Source organism: Benincasa hispida, chromosome 11, assembly GCF_027475165.1.
Source record: "Benincasa hispida cultivar pf3 chromosome 11, pf3_genome.v1.1, whole genome shotgun sequence".
NCBI classification, from domain to species: Eukaryota; Viridiplantae; Streptophyta; class Magnoliopsida; order Cucurbitales; family Cucurbitaceae; genus Benincasa; species Benincasa hispida.
In genome coordinates this window covers 65,780,868-65,797,828 of record NC_143488.1, presented here as the reverse complement: position 1 = coordinate 65,797,828, position 16,961 = coordinate 65,780,868, and the positions used below count along the sequence as shown (strand labels likewise).

The 16,961-nt window shown below is 35.7% G+C and overlaps 1 pseudogene; it reads left to right on the top strand.

Moving 5' to 3' along the window:
• Positions 1–370: 370 nt before the first annotated feature.
• On the top strand, positions 371–8,703 carry LOC120090779 (UDP-glycosyltransferase 73C3 pseudogene; annotated as a pseudogene).
• Positions 8,704–16,961: the final 8,258 nt, after the last annotated feature.

The following is a 16,961-nucleotide window of genomic DNA, read 5'->3' as shown; positions in this document are numbered from 1 at the left end:
TCCCTAATCATTATCCTTCTCTAATGAAATACATTTCAATTGATAAAACATTTAAACGAAATATATTTTAAAATTTTATAAATAAAAATCTAAGGTGTAGCTTGGCCACTACGTATACATATTTTAATTTTAGAATTATTAAAATTTTGTTTATAAAGTTGGTAGCACACGATTTACGCTAATTAGGCTCATGAAACTTTAATTTCATATATATAAAATATATATTATAATAAAGATAGTAAAAAATTAACATGCATTGCCCATGTTGACTGTTATTAGAAAAAACCAACACATGAAAGCCGTCTACAGTCTATTTTTTCCTATATAAGAACCTGAAAAGTATAGTTCTCCTTCGTCATTATTAGTTTCTTCAGTCTCTTTAATGGCTTCCCTTCACTTTCTTCTCTTCCCTTTCATGGCACAAGGCCATATGCTACCTTAGATTGACCTCGCCAAGCTTCTCGCTCACCGTGGAGCCTATTAAGGACAAAGAACAACAAGCCTAACCAACCCATGTCAATAGGTGATATGGCCCTATCCCAGCCAGTCAATTCTGTGGAAGGGCCTCCTATTGAAGAGTGACACATGTCACTGACATTGTTTATTCATTTACTGTTTTGCCCTTGTGTTTAGGGCTCTGTACTTTAAAACATAAGCAGTTATATTCTTTATGTTGTGTGTTGAAAATAATCGAAGATAGATAGCAGTAGTTCTTACTCTCTCCCTGAATCTCTTTGCCTCTTGCTTTCTGTGAGTTTCCTCTTCTCTTACGTTTTTCATTATCTTAACTTGGTATCAGAGCTGATCTAATGGCCAACGCCAATTCCAACACAAGCTTTTCCCTGCATCCCACGAACACTACTTTCAGCAGCCCTCCATTAAATCAACTCCTTAACCAAATTACCTCCATTAAACTCGACCGGAGTGATGCGTTATTTTATTGAATGGAAATATGGATGATATGCGTTGGTGGAATTATGTTGTGCACTCAAGTTTCCCCAGCGGAATTCAAGTGTAAATTCCCCTGAGTTTCCTGGTAAGTCCAGGGTCGATCACAGGGACTTGTGAAAATAGTTTGCGTTGATAATTTTCTTATGAAAACTTTGCGGTAACCGGGTAAATAAATGAAGTGGTTGGTTTGCTGTTGTGTCGATAGAAAGAAATAAATAAATGTAGCGGATTTGAGAAACAAAGTTGTGTTGATAGAAGCAATGAGTATGCGATGAACGGTTTGAGAAGATCTTTAGCTAGCGTTACTTGGGAATGCATCAGACTATGCGGTCATGCTACTTCCATGCACAGCAAGTCATTTTCTAATGGAAATGCAATGCTCCTAAATCTAGGACGCACGTGTTACATGCAAAATGTCCGTAGAGCTTATTCCTAAGTCTCTACTCTTGTCCTATGCATTGATGCAAAATGCAAGAAAGCAAGGTGACTGCATACAATCATATCTTATTGCTAAGATGCATGCGATGCGTTGATAACAAATAGTGCTTATCCCTAAGCGCCTATCTCTCGTTTATGCGTTCTAATCCAGTTCTTCCAAACCTAGATTCTGACCTGACCTTCCCAAGTCTAGATCCTATCCTTGACTACCCTCCCGAGTATCTCTAATAGACGAATGAAGCATACATAAACAAGATAATCACACAGAAGAGGATTCTCTCGTTGTGCTAGCTAAACGCTTCTCAACCCATTCAACTAATTTAGTTACTCATGTGTGAATCATAGAGAGTGAACAGATATAGAGACAGAAATTTCATTCTTATATATATATTAAGTACAAAATGCTAATGGAAGTTAAGGTAGAGAGCCTGGTAGCAATTCCTTGCTGACCGAGGCTTTTTACACTGGAATCTCTATTCTGAACTAAAGATATTCCCGCTTTCGCAGGAGTTGATCCTCTCTCCGTCTTAGTAGCTTTCGGTGCTCTCCCAGGCTTGCCAAAATGATCTACCGACACAACTTCTTCCTCGTGTCTGCCTTAAAAAAGTGAAAGAATACTATGGGCAGAGGTGTGAACTAAAAATGGTGAACTAATCAACTGCTTCACCTCTTCTCTAAAGAATGCACTTGGTATTTATAGGGCATCAAAAGGTGAAAGGCGACTTCTCTTTCCTGGTTGTTCAGATGGGACAACTTTAATTCCTGACTGATGTGCCAGATAATTGTCACCGATAAAGCTGGATATACTTTGTGACCGTTATCGACTGTCAACTTAATTTGGATCTGATTACTATCAGCTTTCTGTCCCATCGATCTTAATTGTCCTTTCGTCTAGATGCGTCCACCATGTTGCGGTGATTCTTTTTGGGTGAATATTTGCGAGCGCGATCAATGCAAAGTCTTGCAGTGAAGTTGCACTCGACCGATGAATTTCTATGATCGCAATCTCTACAATGCGTTAACGCATATTCTGCATAAAAAATACGAAAATCAATAGTTCCAATGCACTGATGCACGCGATCGCACTATTATAGATTTTATGCTTAATGGACAAATTTATTATTTTTCATCATTGCAATCCATCATTTTTAATAACTTAGCACTATGATAACGTGCATTTCTGTCCGTTACCATGGAGCAATTTTCTATTGTGGAAGAATCTAGCCCTGCCAATATTGAGGAGTTACCGGCTTGAAGGCCATCTCACCAGCCAAAAGCCATGTCCTCCTACGTACCTTCAACCTGTAGGTGGAGATATAAATGCTTCAAGTGCAGTGACTCTTGGTGAAACTACTGCTGGAGGCTCTATTTCTGATGGATTTTCAAGTGGAAGCGCTGGGAGTTCGAGCTCAACCATAGCTGTAGAGGTTAATCCTCAGTTTGAAGCCTGGATGGCAATTGATCAATTGCTTCTTGGATGGCTGTACAATTCTATGACCCCCTAAAGTAGTTGTCCAACTCATGGGATGTGAGAGCGCTGAGATGCTGTGGAAAAATATCAACAAACTCTTTGGTGTTCAATCACGTGCTGAAAAGGATTACCTCAGGCAAGTTTTTCAATCCACTAAAAAAGGAAATTTAAAAATGGAGGAATATTTGAGAACAATGAAAGGTAATGCTGATAAGTTAGAACAAGCTGGTAGTCCAGTCTCGACTAGGGCCTTGGTGTCACAGGTACTTCTAAGGCTGGATGAGGAATACAATGCTATGGTTTCCACGATTCAAAGTAAATCGGAAGTGTCTTGGTTAGATATGCAGTTAGAGCTACTTCTTTTTGAGAAACGGTTAGATCATCAAGCAACATAAAATGTGTCAATTGGTTTCAGTCACAATGCCTCAGTTAATCTTACCAACACAAGAAGCTCTCCTTTCAATCCAAACTCAAGAACCCAGGGGAACAACAACAACAACAACTTCAGTGGAAATCAGAGAGGACATGGAGGTAACAGAGGCTGAGGCGGGGGAAGAGGGAACAAACCAACTTGCCAAGTGTGTGGCCGACTTGGCCACACAACCTACTATTATTATGGTCGGTTTAACAAAGAGCTTGCACCACCAACCTTTTCTCAGAACAGGGGAGGTCATGTCAATCATCGGTGAAACAAAGGGCTTTCTCAACAAAATCAATCTGCCTTTATGACTTCACATACTTCTCAACCGTGCATGGCAGGTCCTGAAATTTTTATTGATCCGAGTTGGTATGCAGATAGTGGTGGATCAAGCCATGTTACAACAGACTACACCAATCTTGGTAACCCAAATAAATATGGAGGTAAGAAGTCAGTTGTAGTTGCAAATGGTGACAGTCTTAAGATTTCTCATATAGGTGATACTTCTCTTGTGAATGAATATGTTAAGCTGAATTTGAAAGATGTCTTATGTGTTCCTAACATTACCAAAAACCTTGTGAGTGTATCCAAGCTTACTAAGGATAACAATATACTTATTGAGTTTTATAATGGTTTCTGTCTCATCAAGGACAAGGACACGGGACTAATCATGCTGAAGGGTCAGCTTAAAGATGGTCTGTACCAACTTGAGGATGTGAAAGTCTGTTCGAGAGGGAGTTCCACTGAAGAGTCTAATCAGAAGAATATAATGCACATAAATAATCATCTACCTATTTTGAATGTATCAAGTTTGAGTCAGTCCCCTAGAATGAAAGTGTCTAAGAATGTATGGTACAAACGACTTGGTCATCCTGCCTTGAAAACACTAGAACTTGCCATTACTCAATGTAACCTTCCTACTATTGTTAATGATAAAGTTTCCTTTTGTGACTATTGTCAGTATGGAAAATCTCATGCACTTGCTTTTCCAACTTCTGAGTCAAGATCCACTAACATGTTTGATTTAGTTCACACTGATCTATGGGGGCCAGCACCTCTCTTATCATCTGAAGGGTATCATTACTATGTTATATTTGTTGATGACTATAGTAGATACACTTGGATTTACCCTTTACACCTGAAAAGTGACACTGTAGCAGCCTATCAACATTTCACTTCCATGATTAAACAACAGTATAATGGGACAGTAAAAAAACTTCAATCAAATAATGGGGGAGAATTTGTTAAAGTGCATCAGCTTTGTGGGAAAGAGGGGACTGTTTCTCATTTCTCATGTCCTTATACATCGGCACAAAATGGTAGGGCTGAAAGGAAACACGGGAATATTTTTGAGAAGGGACTTACCATGTTGGTTCAAGCATCTATCCTCTTACTTATTGGTGGGAGGCCTTTGCCTATGCTACCTATCTCATAAATGGTATGCCAATCCCGACTCTACAAGGTAAGTCCCTTGTTGAGTTATTGACTGGTAAAATACTCGTGTTTGAAGATCTAAATTTTTTTTGATGTGCTTGCTTTCCTTGTTTAAGACAGTATAATAGTCACAAACTGCACTATCGCACGGATAAGTGTGTTTATTTTGGGCCTAGTTCTAAGCATAAAGGATACAAATATCTGACTCTGGCTGGAAAATTTGTATATCTCGGCATGTAGTGTTTAAAGATGATTTTCCCATTCAGCATGCTTTCACAGGTACACCAGCAGCTTTAACACAACCAACAGCCCTTGTACCGTGGCTGCCTACTGCCACTGCCTTACCCGAATATCTTCAACCTTCCCCTCCTTTGTGTCCTAGTGACCCTGCTGCTATCTCCAGTTCTGCTCACTTACCAGTCCCAAATCCATCAGTGTTTAATCCTTCCGCAAATGCTCCTTCTCCAATCTCTCCTACATCCCTCTGCCCTCAAATCAGAACCACCCCTTTTCCCTCAAAACAGAACCCACTGCCTAGCAATTTGCCAGCTGATCCAATACCCCACCTTAACCCCCCTTCGCCCCCTGCTGTGCCCAATGCCCCACTTTCACCACCCATTCCTACACATGAATCCTCACCCGATCCTATCCCATTTACCCTTTCCCTCCATCTTCCCACGTATCCTATGATAACCAGAGGAAAGGCTGGAATTTTCAAGCCTCGGATACTGAACACTCAGACAAAGAAAAATTGATCTATGACTGAGCCTACACGAGTGTGTGATGCTCTTACCACACCACAATGGAAATGTACAATGGATAAAGAGTATGCAGCCCTCATGAAAAATGGTACGTGGAACCTTGTTCCTTATTCTCCCTCCTTGAATGTTGTCGGTGCCAAGTGGGTCTTTAAATTAAAAGACAATCTGATGGGGTGATTCAACGCTACAAGGCACGGTTGGTTGCCAAAGGTTTTCATCAGACTCCAGGTATTGACTTTTTTGAAACGTTTAGTCCAGTTGTTAAAGCTTCAACCATTCGTATAGTGCTTACCCTTGTTGTTGCTTATGGATGGAAAATGAGACAACTTGGTTTCAAAAACGCCTTCTTGAATAGTAAGTTAGATGAGGATGTTTACATAAGTCAATGGGTATGTTGATCCTTACTATCCTCATCATGTATGTAAGCTGAATAAGGCCATTTATGGTCTCCTAACTTAAAGACGAACTCCTAGCTTGAGGGTTCCAAAATGCCAGGTCAGATACTTCCATCTATATTTTTAAACAAGGACCAACTATTCTGTTGTTGTTAATTTATGTGGATGATGTGATTGTTACTGGAAATGATTATGCTCTTATACATCGGTTGGTTCATATGTCAGCTACTCGGTTTGCTCTTAAGGATCTTGGTCCTCTTCACTACTTTCTGGGTGTACAGATTAAATATCTAAAATAAGGGCTACTACTCAGTCAAGAGAAATATGTTAATGATCTTTTGTACAAGCTTAACATGTCCGATCTCAAGGCTGCCCCTTCCCCAAGTTTAATGAGCAAACACCTATCAATTCACAATGGTACACCTCTTATTGATCCCTTCTTATATCGAAGTACAATCAAGGCTCTCCAATACCTCACCACCACTCGGTCGGACATCACTTTCATGGTAAATCAACTTATTCAGTTTTTAAAATGTCCTACCAATACTCACTGGGTTGCTGTCAAACATCTTCTTCGCTATCTTAGCGGTACCAAGCACTATGGGCTTTGTATTCAACCAAACTCCGATTTATCCATTTCATCATTCTCTGACGCTGATTGGGCAGCAAACTTAGATGACCGTAAATCTGTTGCTGCGTATTGTGTCTTTCTTGGTGGCACACTTGTATCATGGTCATCGAAAAAGCAGTCCGTTGTGGCTCGTTCAAGTACTGAATCAGAATACAAGGTGCTTGTTCATGCCTCTGCTGAGATCATTTGGATTCAACAACTTCTTGGGGAGATTGGAGTTCATCAACGTACCAAACCAACCCTATGGTGTGATAATCTAAGTGCTCGTGCATTAGCAGTCAATCTTGTGTTTCATGCTCGGACGAAGAATATTGAGATTGACATACACTTTGTACGTGATAGAGTTCTCCAACGCCTTCTAGATGTTCGGTACGTTCCCTCTATTGATCAAGTAGCTGACTGTCTTACTAAAACTCTTACACATAGTCAATTCTTCACGCTTCGACGCAAACTCGACATCGTTGAACTACCGCCTCGTTTGAGGGGGGATATTAAGGACAAAGAACAACAAGCCTAACCAGCCCATGTCAATAGGTGATGTAGCCCTATCCCAGCAAGCCAATTCTATGGAAGGGCCTCCTATTGAAGAGTGACACATGTCACTGACATTATTTATTCATTTACTATTTTGCCCTTGTGTTTAGGGCTCTGTACTTTAAAACATAAGCAGTTGTATTCTTTATGTTGTGTGTTGAAAATAATCGAAGATAGATAGCAGTAGTTCTTGCTCTCTCCTTGAATCTCTCTACCTCTCGCTCTCTCCCTGAATCTCCCTGCCTCCCGCTTTCTGTGAGTTTCCTCTTCTTTTACATTTTTCATTATCTTAACTGAGCCATAATCACCATCATCACCACCCCTCATAATGTTGCTCGCAACCACTCTGTTCTTTCTTGCGCCATCGATTCGGCTTCCAAATCCATGTCCTCCAACTTCCATTCCCCTGCATCCAAGCCAGCCTCCCCCAAGGTTGCGAGAATCTAGACTTACTCCCTTCCTTCAATTCCGCCTCCAAATTCTTGAAAGCCACTTTTCTCCTTCGCGACCCATGTATGGAACTCTTCCATAAACTCACTCCCCGACCCACTTGCATTATCTCCGATCCCTCCCTTGGACCATAAAACTTGCTAAAAAATTCCACATCCCCATACTCGTTTTCTCCAGTGCCTCATGTTTTACTCTTATGTGTATGGCCACTTTAGTAAACAAGGAGCCCCTTCTTCATTCCTTCCCAGATCACGCTCTCGTAATTATCCCTGATTTACCTAGTTATGATACCCAGTTTTGCAGGGCTAAGTTACCAAAACACACCGATCAAGACTTTGTAGCGTTTGAGCGCGAGACGGGGGAGGCTAATCTGAAGTCCTACGGTGTTATTATGAATTCGTTCAAGGAGATGGAGACTGAGAATTTAGCTTAGTATATAAAATTCGAAGGCCTTTCTGAAAAAGTGTGGTGCGATGGCCCTGTTTCGCTTTGTAACAACGACAAACTCGACAAAGCCGAAAGAGGCAACAAAGCTACCATCGACCAACATCAATGCATCAAGTGGATGGATGGACAGCAGCTGGGCTCTGTGGTGTACGTCTCATTAGGAAGCATTTGCAATGTGACGACGGCTCAACTCATAGAGCTTGGACTGGGTCTAGAGGCATCAAAGAGGCCATTCATTTGGGTGATTCGGGAAGGGAACGAAACAGAGGAGTTGCAAAAATGGATGGAGGAGTATGGTTTCAAGGAGAAAACAGAATGGAGAGGGTTGGTGATTCGTGGTTGGGGGCCACAAGTGATGATACTCTCCCACCCAGCAATCGGAAGCTTCTTGACGCATTGCGGTTGGAACTCGACGCTCGAAGGGATATCCGGGGGGGTTCCTCTGATCACATGGCCTCTATTTTCAGATCAATTCTTCAACGAGGCACTGATCGTGAAGATACTGAAAATCGGGGTAAGTGTGGGTGTGGAAACGTCTTTGCAGTGGGGAGAGGAAGAGGAGATTGGGGTAACAGCGAAAAAAGAGAATGTGATGAAAGCCATTGAAAGAGTGATGAATGGAAGAGAGGAAGAAAAAAGAGATTAGAGAGAGATGCAAAGAGCTTGCTAAAAAGGCCAACAGAGCTGTTGAAGAAGGTGGTTCTTCTCATCAAAACATCACTCTGCTCATTGACGATGTAATTTCTGTTGCACGAGATGATGACATGACATAGGAAATGAAATCTGGCAAGGAATTTTTCAAGAAAGTATCTTCGAACAAGTCAATAGATTTCAACCAACCATGGCTCTGTTTACTCAGTCGTTTCTAAGTTTTCTGCAGCCTTTAGTTAATATTAAGATGTAATGGTTTTACGTAATGTTATTTAGTTTGTTTATTGTATAACTAAAAATCGGTCTTAGCTTCTCTTGTACTTAGGCTCGCATTCATTCACTTGTAATGGTTGAGAAATCTAATACCAATTCTCCACAATATTTTCCTCTCTATAAAATCTTCACACTTATATTTCAGCTTTCTCTTTGTAATATGATTTCAATGATCTATTATTATATTTCTTTGGTTTAGTTTGATTTAAAGCATAATATTTTGGTATGTTGTGTTTGCTTCGATTTTAGTTTATGTAATTTATTTTGGTTTTAATCTTAGTTTGCATGGTTTCAATAAATATTAAAATTAGTTTCTAACTACTAGTTTATTGTTGTTTTTTTTTTCCAAATTTTTTTATTTGGTTGGTGATTTGAAAACAACGAATTCAATGAAAATAAAATTGTATTTTCATGTTTTCATATATGTGTTTGATAGTAGATTGAAAAATTAAATTTCAATTTAAATAAAAGAAATTATTTTAAATCACAAAGCTGCTGAAAATATTTGCAAATAATAACAACATATTACAATCTATTTATCTACGATACACTGCGATAAACTACTATTTATATCTTTTGTGTCATAATAGATATATATAATAGCCTATTGCGGTTTATCGCAGATAGACAATGAAATTTTGTTATATTTATAAATCTTTTTGTTCATTTTTCTAGATTTGAAAACAACTTTTTAAATTGTATTTGATATTTAAAAATATATTTATCGTGAAATATAAATTATTATTAATTAATTAATCAATTTCTTATACTAAAAGTTTATATAATTAGTATTTTTGTATATTATATAATTTATAATATAATATATAATACATTTTTTTTAATTTAAAAAAATTGACTCTATAAAATGAAATAAGATATTTGTTAATTTATTTATTCTTAATATAATTTTTCTTTGAATTCAAAATCAGAATATTCTTAAAATATAAAATTGTTGTTTACAAAATTTGTTAGATTTGGACTAGAATATGGAAATAATTTTAAAAAACAGAATTCAGAAGATTATCTACTAACACATATTTACTGAACTTAAATCTAAAAGCATAAAACAAATAGGACGTAGGATTTCCTTTAGGCATCAATTTAATTCTTAGTTTTTGGTTTTTTTAAAATTATACTTATCTTCTAACAACAATTTATTTATTATAGTTTTCATCTTTCTCATCTAAATTATCAAATTTTTAGCCATGTTTTAAAAGAAAAAAAAAGTTTTTTTTTTTAAAAAACAAATAAATATTTAAAAGAAAATTAAAAAAAGTTGGCATGCATTCTTAAAATATTATGTGTATATCAACTTGTATATATACGTATATGCAGGTTAACATTTTGGATTTAGAAAAAGTTTCGAATAAAATACACTTTTAATCTAAGATTTAAAGTTCATGTCTATTTGGTTATTAAAGTTTTAAAACAATCACTCTAATCCCTCACGTTTGTAAAATGTTTCTAAACGGTCTCTAATTTAACTTTAAGTTAATCGAATACTTATTAGTCCATTATGTGTTAATGCGGACATTAATACTATTTGATGATTAGTCAATTCAATTGCATTAGTTGAAGAATCAATTAAAAGTTAATTAAAGAAAATAATTATAAAAAAAACATGTTAAAATATCTTAAAACATTCTTAAAAAAAAAAAAAACCTCTTCATGTGACCTAAAAGTTTCAGAAGCCAGCCGTCTCTCTCTCACCATCCAGCTGTCCTCGCCGTCTGTTGTTCACCGTCCGGCAGTGGTTTACATTGAAAAGTTAGGCTCCGACGGGTGAAGGGGAGTTTGGCCGTTTGAGAGCAACTGGGATATAATTAATCTCCTTCGGCAACAAGATTTGGTTTTAGTTTTTTCATTTAACATTTAATTGTTTTTTTTTTTTTTTACTTGGTTTTATCCTAAATTAATTGTTCACTTAAATGTAAATTGCAGTAATTCATCTTTTTTTTGCAAAGGATAACATAACACCATCGTTGTAGACTGCATTACCGGCGGTGGACACGTGCCAGAGAAAATAGTCCAGCGAAAATATTTGAACTAAATACTCTTAATTGGTTTTCTAACTAATACGCTTGATTTGACACGTCGTCAAATAGAATTGAGAGAATTTCTTCTATTATTATCTAAGTTGATGAACATATTTGCTTGATTGTTAAAATTAATGAAATTAAAGTACTTAAGATTCAATTGCTTCCGCTTGTTGAACACCAATCATTAGTGATATGAGTAAAATTTGATATCTTAAAAATAGGTAAACTATAATCAAACAAATTCGAAAACTATACTAAACAAAATATTACTTTATCTTAAAAATAAATGTTAAAATTAATTATGCTTCCCAATTTAACCTGACACGTGACAAACAAACAAAAGTCACACGGTTGAACGTAAACCTCTTTTCTTCGTGGTGTTAAATTCACTATTTTTTTTAAAATAAAAATTTCAAAATTTGATCTTTCAAAAAAAGAAATTAAAATTAAAATTCGGAACTCTCTTCTATGCTGATATTAAAATGTTTTATTATTATTATTATTATTATTATTATTATATTAGTTTTATTACTTTTTAGCAAGTGTCATATTTGTGATAATTCCAAGTTATTTGATGATCATACCATAACATTAAGAATCTAATTTTCACTTTTCACTTTTTTTTTCTATTTACAAAATTTATCCTATATTTGTCCCAGTTATTGCAAATTTGTTAAAATTTCACACTTTTGGAATTCCGATATAAATTGACCCAAATGTGAAGCCATAAATTTTAGATATAATTTCTAAAAAAAACTTTTAATATCACTACGAATTTGCAATGCAGAGCAACTGACTTTGTTTCCAAAAAAAAGAAAATGAAGTCACCACAGTCTTGATAGTAGACGTGATTGGGCATCCAAAAATATGCTAACATAGTCGGTAAACAAAGATAAAGGGTTCGGTGATCTTTTGTATATGGGAAAGGCAACAACACCCCGCAAACTCGTTCAAAGAACGATATTTATTTTTCTCATGTTAATTTAAAGAAAATGATCTTTCGTAGAAAAAGAAAATTTTTATGTTGGTTTTTAAATATCTCATATTTTATTCATCATTATTAAAAGGAATAATGATTAATAATTATGAATGTCCAAAGACCATTACAAATTTTTATTTTAATTTAATTTGACCTTCCAAAATAAATTTGTCACCTCAAGAATATTAGGGAATTAACCTCCTGATGTTAGACGTATTTAAATAATAATACGTTTAATTAAAGTATGAGCTATGTATGTGGATTAATAATTTATCACATTGAGTTATTTTATTAGAATTGACCATATTATATGATCTAATTAATTAAGGTCCTAGATTCTTAATTAATGGGTAGAAGCCCATTCTTAGTTACTTAGGGTTTAACGGAAACCCTAATAGGGGTGGTCTTTCAAACTGCAAAAATCAAACTGTTTCTAAAAACCGAACCGAAAACTCAATGAAACCGAAAAATGTGGTTTGATCCGGTTGAAGAAATTTTGAAACCGAATTAATTCGATTCGGTTCAGTTTTACTTTTGAAAACCGAATTTGAAACCAAACTGAACCATTTTCAACTAATATATAGATATATATATTTATTTATTTATATATTTAGAGAAAGAGAAACCGAATTTAAAACCGAACCGCTTTTAATTTAAAGAACAAAACCGAATTTAAAACCAAATCGAACCGAACCGTTTTTTAATTAAAAAATAATATGACATGGATTTTTTAAAAATGCCAAAATCGAATTTGAAAACGAACTAAACCGCATATACGCGGTTCGGTTCGGTTCGGTTTAAACCAATAAATCGGTTCAGTTCGGTTTTACATTTTAAAAAAATCGGTTTGGTGGTCAATCGGTACGATTCGGTTTGACCACCAAACCGAACCGTTTCCACCCCTATCAAATATATCAAAATAATAAGCACTCAGTCTTTCTTGAATCTCATCTCACTAAGGGCATTTGGAGTTTTGGTTGAGGAACTTATAATTGCCGTCAATTTTGCAATGGAATCTGGTATGTTATTCTTGACAATTTAGCATGAATGATCATAGGGTTATATCTATTCAATATAAATTTAAAGTAATTATACTAACAAGTGGTATAAGAGCATGAATTTTTTGTTGGATTGTTGGTTTATTTTTGTTTCCATTAGGCATGAGATTCATCCTTAATTTTGGTAAAATTGATTAAAGATTAAAAAAAGAAAGAAAAACTTGCTGGCGGTGGTTTCGTCGTTTTCAATTGCATGTATTGCCGTTTTGGGGTTCTTGTCGTCGAAACTCACGTCTGCCATTAAAAAGTTATGTTAATACTTAATTGATGAATATGTAATTTTGAAAATTAGTAGTTTTTTTTTTAAGGTTAAAAAGCTGACTGAATTTAGTGAGTTTATTTGTTAATAGTTTGATAATATTGAATTTGTCACTATTTGAATTAATTGTCGATTGAATTTCTCTCCCACGTTTCTAAGTTTTCTTGATTAATAATTTGGTGAAATTCTTGACAAGGGTTCTTAGTTCTTGATTAATAAGTTTGTAATTTAAATCTACAGTTTGATTGATAATTCAAATTTAAAATAATCATTTATGGATTTTAGTTTAAATTTGATTAATCATGTTGTGGATTAAATTTAAATTTGATTGATATTTTGGTGTATTTAAATTTAAATTTGATTAATAATGTGGTAAATTTAAATTTAATTTTGATTGATATTTTGATGAATTTAAATTTAAATTTTCATATGTTTATGTTGCTTTAATTGTATTATGTGTATGCAATTATTGATTGAATTTTGGTAAAAACTATATGGTGCTCTTCTATTATTTTTGTACAATAATATTATTATATTATTGTGTCTTATATTTTTGTTTAAATTGGTCAAAATGATATGTTAACAAAGTAGCCTCTGTTATCTAGATTAATTTAATTATAAAATATAAGATGTGCATATTCATGAATTTATGCGGATAATTATCGGCTCAAAGGAAGACAATTTTTTGGCCAAATTGTGGGTATGTATGTGGTAATGAGTATGTGATAATTATAAGGATTGCTCATGTGAAAAACAGTCGATCTAAAGAAAGACTATTTTTTTACCGAGTTTATTGTCAGTACTTTTATTATTGCATTGAGGGTACCATTTACAGTTTGTGTTTTTACCCAAAGGCTGGACATCAATTTTATTAATTTTTAATTGTGAGTATATGTTTTGTTGTTTATTATTTCAATTGGTCTTACTCAAATATCTGGAAATCTAAGTTCAATCTCTAAGTTGAGTTGATCGAACTTCAAGATTTGGAAAGAAAGCTTAGAGATACTTCTTGGGTATATGGATTTGGTCCTTGCATTAAGGACCATAAGCCTATTTCTACTGAGGAACAATCAAATACGGCTAATATAGTGAAGTGGGATGGTCAAATTGCATGTGTTTGATGATCATCAGACACTCCATTCCAGAGTCTTTTTGGGGCTCTATCACGAAAAGTAAAAATGTCAATAAGTTTCTTGCTCAAACTGAGAAATATTTTACTAAAAATGAAAACGGAAGTAGGTAGTCTTTTGACTTCTTTGTATTCCATGAGGTATAAGGGTAATGGAAACATAAGGGAATACATTATGAAAATGTTCAATCTCGCAGGTAAATTAAAGGCACTTGATATCAAGATAAATAAAAATTTATTTGTAAATCTAGTACTTATCTCTCTTCCGACACAATTCACTCAGTTTAAAATAAGCTACAATACTCAAAAGGATAAATGGAGTATTAATGAGCTTATCTCACAATGTGTGCAAGAAGAAGATAGGATTAAGAGAGAAAGAATATAAAGTGCTCATTTGGCAACTTACTCTCATGATATGAAGAAAAGAAAATCTACTGTAACTTCCTGATTTATTTTGTAATTAAGCTTTATTATTTTCTTTTTATGTTGGCTACTTGGATAAATTATATGAGATTTATGTTTTTGGCTAAGCTAAAATATAATTTGATTATTTGGAATTAATTGAGTTCTATTTTGGCTTGCATTTGGAGATTTAATTATCTGTGCAGATAATTAAATTTGTTTGTTGGAGTTTTAAAAGAAAAATATATATACATATATATATTTTGAAAAAGGATCAGAGAATTTGTTTTTTTTTAAAGGAAAAGGAAAAGGTTTAAGCTTTTATATATACTCGTGGGAAAGGTTAAAAAAAAAAAAGAAAGAAAAAGAAAATAGATTTTCTTTCTCTCTCTCCTCAAGGCCCCGCACCCCCCTCCCCCTTCTTTTCTTCTCCCGTTTTTATCCAAACCCTAGCCGTCGCCGCCGCCGCCTGGTGCTCCATCACTGAGCGCCGCCATTGCCTCATCGCCAGCGCCATCCTCGTTGTAGTGAAAGAGCTCGTCGTTCGTCTGTCGCTGCCTCGCCGGTGTCTGGACCGTCGGGTTGACCGCGAGCCGCCGTGCCCAGCCGTTCAGCTCCACTTTTGCCGCCACACCCAGCCACAAGTCGATGCATTCGACCACCACTGCCTATTCTTGCAATCTTGAGTTGGGTGAGAGTTGGTTTATTTTGGGCAAGGATTGAGTTTTTGAGATTTTGGAGTGTCACTTTGTATTGGAAACAATTTTGGTTATACCCTTTTGTGTCAACTTTCAGGATTAGGATTTTGGAAGATCGAAAATTTTTTGGAGTTGGGTAAGTTTTGTGTAAGTTATTGGAAGATCGAAAAATTTTTGGAGTTGGGTAAGTTTTGTGTAAGTTGGTTGGTTATCCTTTGGACTTGGACCCTGAGGATTTATTTAATCTTTGACTCACTTCCTAGGCCATAGTTGCTAAACTAAACTTGTGGTTAATGTCATAGGATTGATTTGAGTTTTATCCAAGGAATATTAAAGAGTTATTTGTGTAGACTTTTGAGACCAAGTTGAGGTAAGTGGTATTACTAGCCTAGACTATAAAGTTACTTAATGGACTCTTGAAGCATGTTTTTTTGTCATTATGTTTTACTTGTTGCATGACAGTTATAAGTATTATGAGCATGTTCGAATTTCTAATCAGTACTGATATTATGTATGTGATGCATGAATAGACCAGTAGAGCGGTTTACTGTCTCATGTCTCACCTTGACGCATGTTTTATTTCAGATGACCTATGGGTCTAGTTTCATGTTTGACAGTGTGCCTACGGGTCGCTAGACATGTGTGAGCCGACATGTTCACGTTCATGTTATTTTTTTCCATGTTTGACGATGTGCCTACGGGCCGCTAGACATGCGTGAGCCGACATGTTTACGTTCATGTTACTTTTTTTCCATGTTTCATGTTTAACGGCGTGCCTACGGGCCGCTAGACATGCATGAGCCGACAGGTTTACGTTCATGTTATTTTCATGTTTGATGACGAGCCTACGGGCCGCTAGACATGGGTGAGCCGACAGGTTTACGTTCATGTTATTTCCATGTTTGACGGTGTGCTTACGGGCCGCTAGACATGCATGAGTCGACAGGTTCACATTCATATTATTTTCATGTTTGACGGTGTGCCTATGGGCCGCTAGACATGGATTTCAAGACAAGATAGTACGTCTTTTGGTTTTTCTTTCATCATAAAAACCCGATGTAGTTGTAAGAGCCATGAGTTATCTTTCTTTGCTCGTGGATGCATAGCCTGATCCCGGTAATGGGATCACTTACTGAGTATTTTATACTCAACCTTTATCTTAATTTTTTTTTCAGGTAAGGGCCGGATACTCGGGCGACTGACAAGAGGAATCTGTGACAGTGCCAAAAGAACCATAATTCGCTTCCGCATTTGACCCTTTAAATTTTCTCATATTTTGTTTTTATTACATTTGTGGTTTTATTATAATTTTTTTATATATAATTTATTTCATATTAAAAAGGGTACCCGGGTCGAACGATTTAGGATCTTGAGATAATGGCAGAACACTTACTTAAAACGGTTCAAAATTATGATTATTCTATTTTATTTTTACTTTATTTTCCTCCATACGAATATTTATGCATGTATGCAGGAACGATCTCCTTTTTAGTAGTCCTAGGAGTTGGGGTTGTTACATCTAAGAGTGTTGCAGAAGGGACAT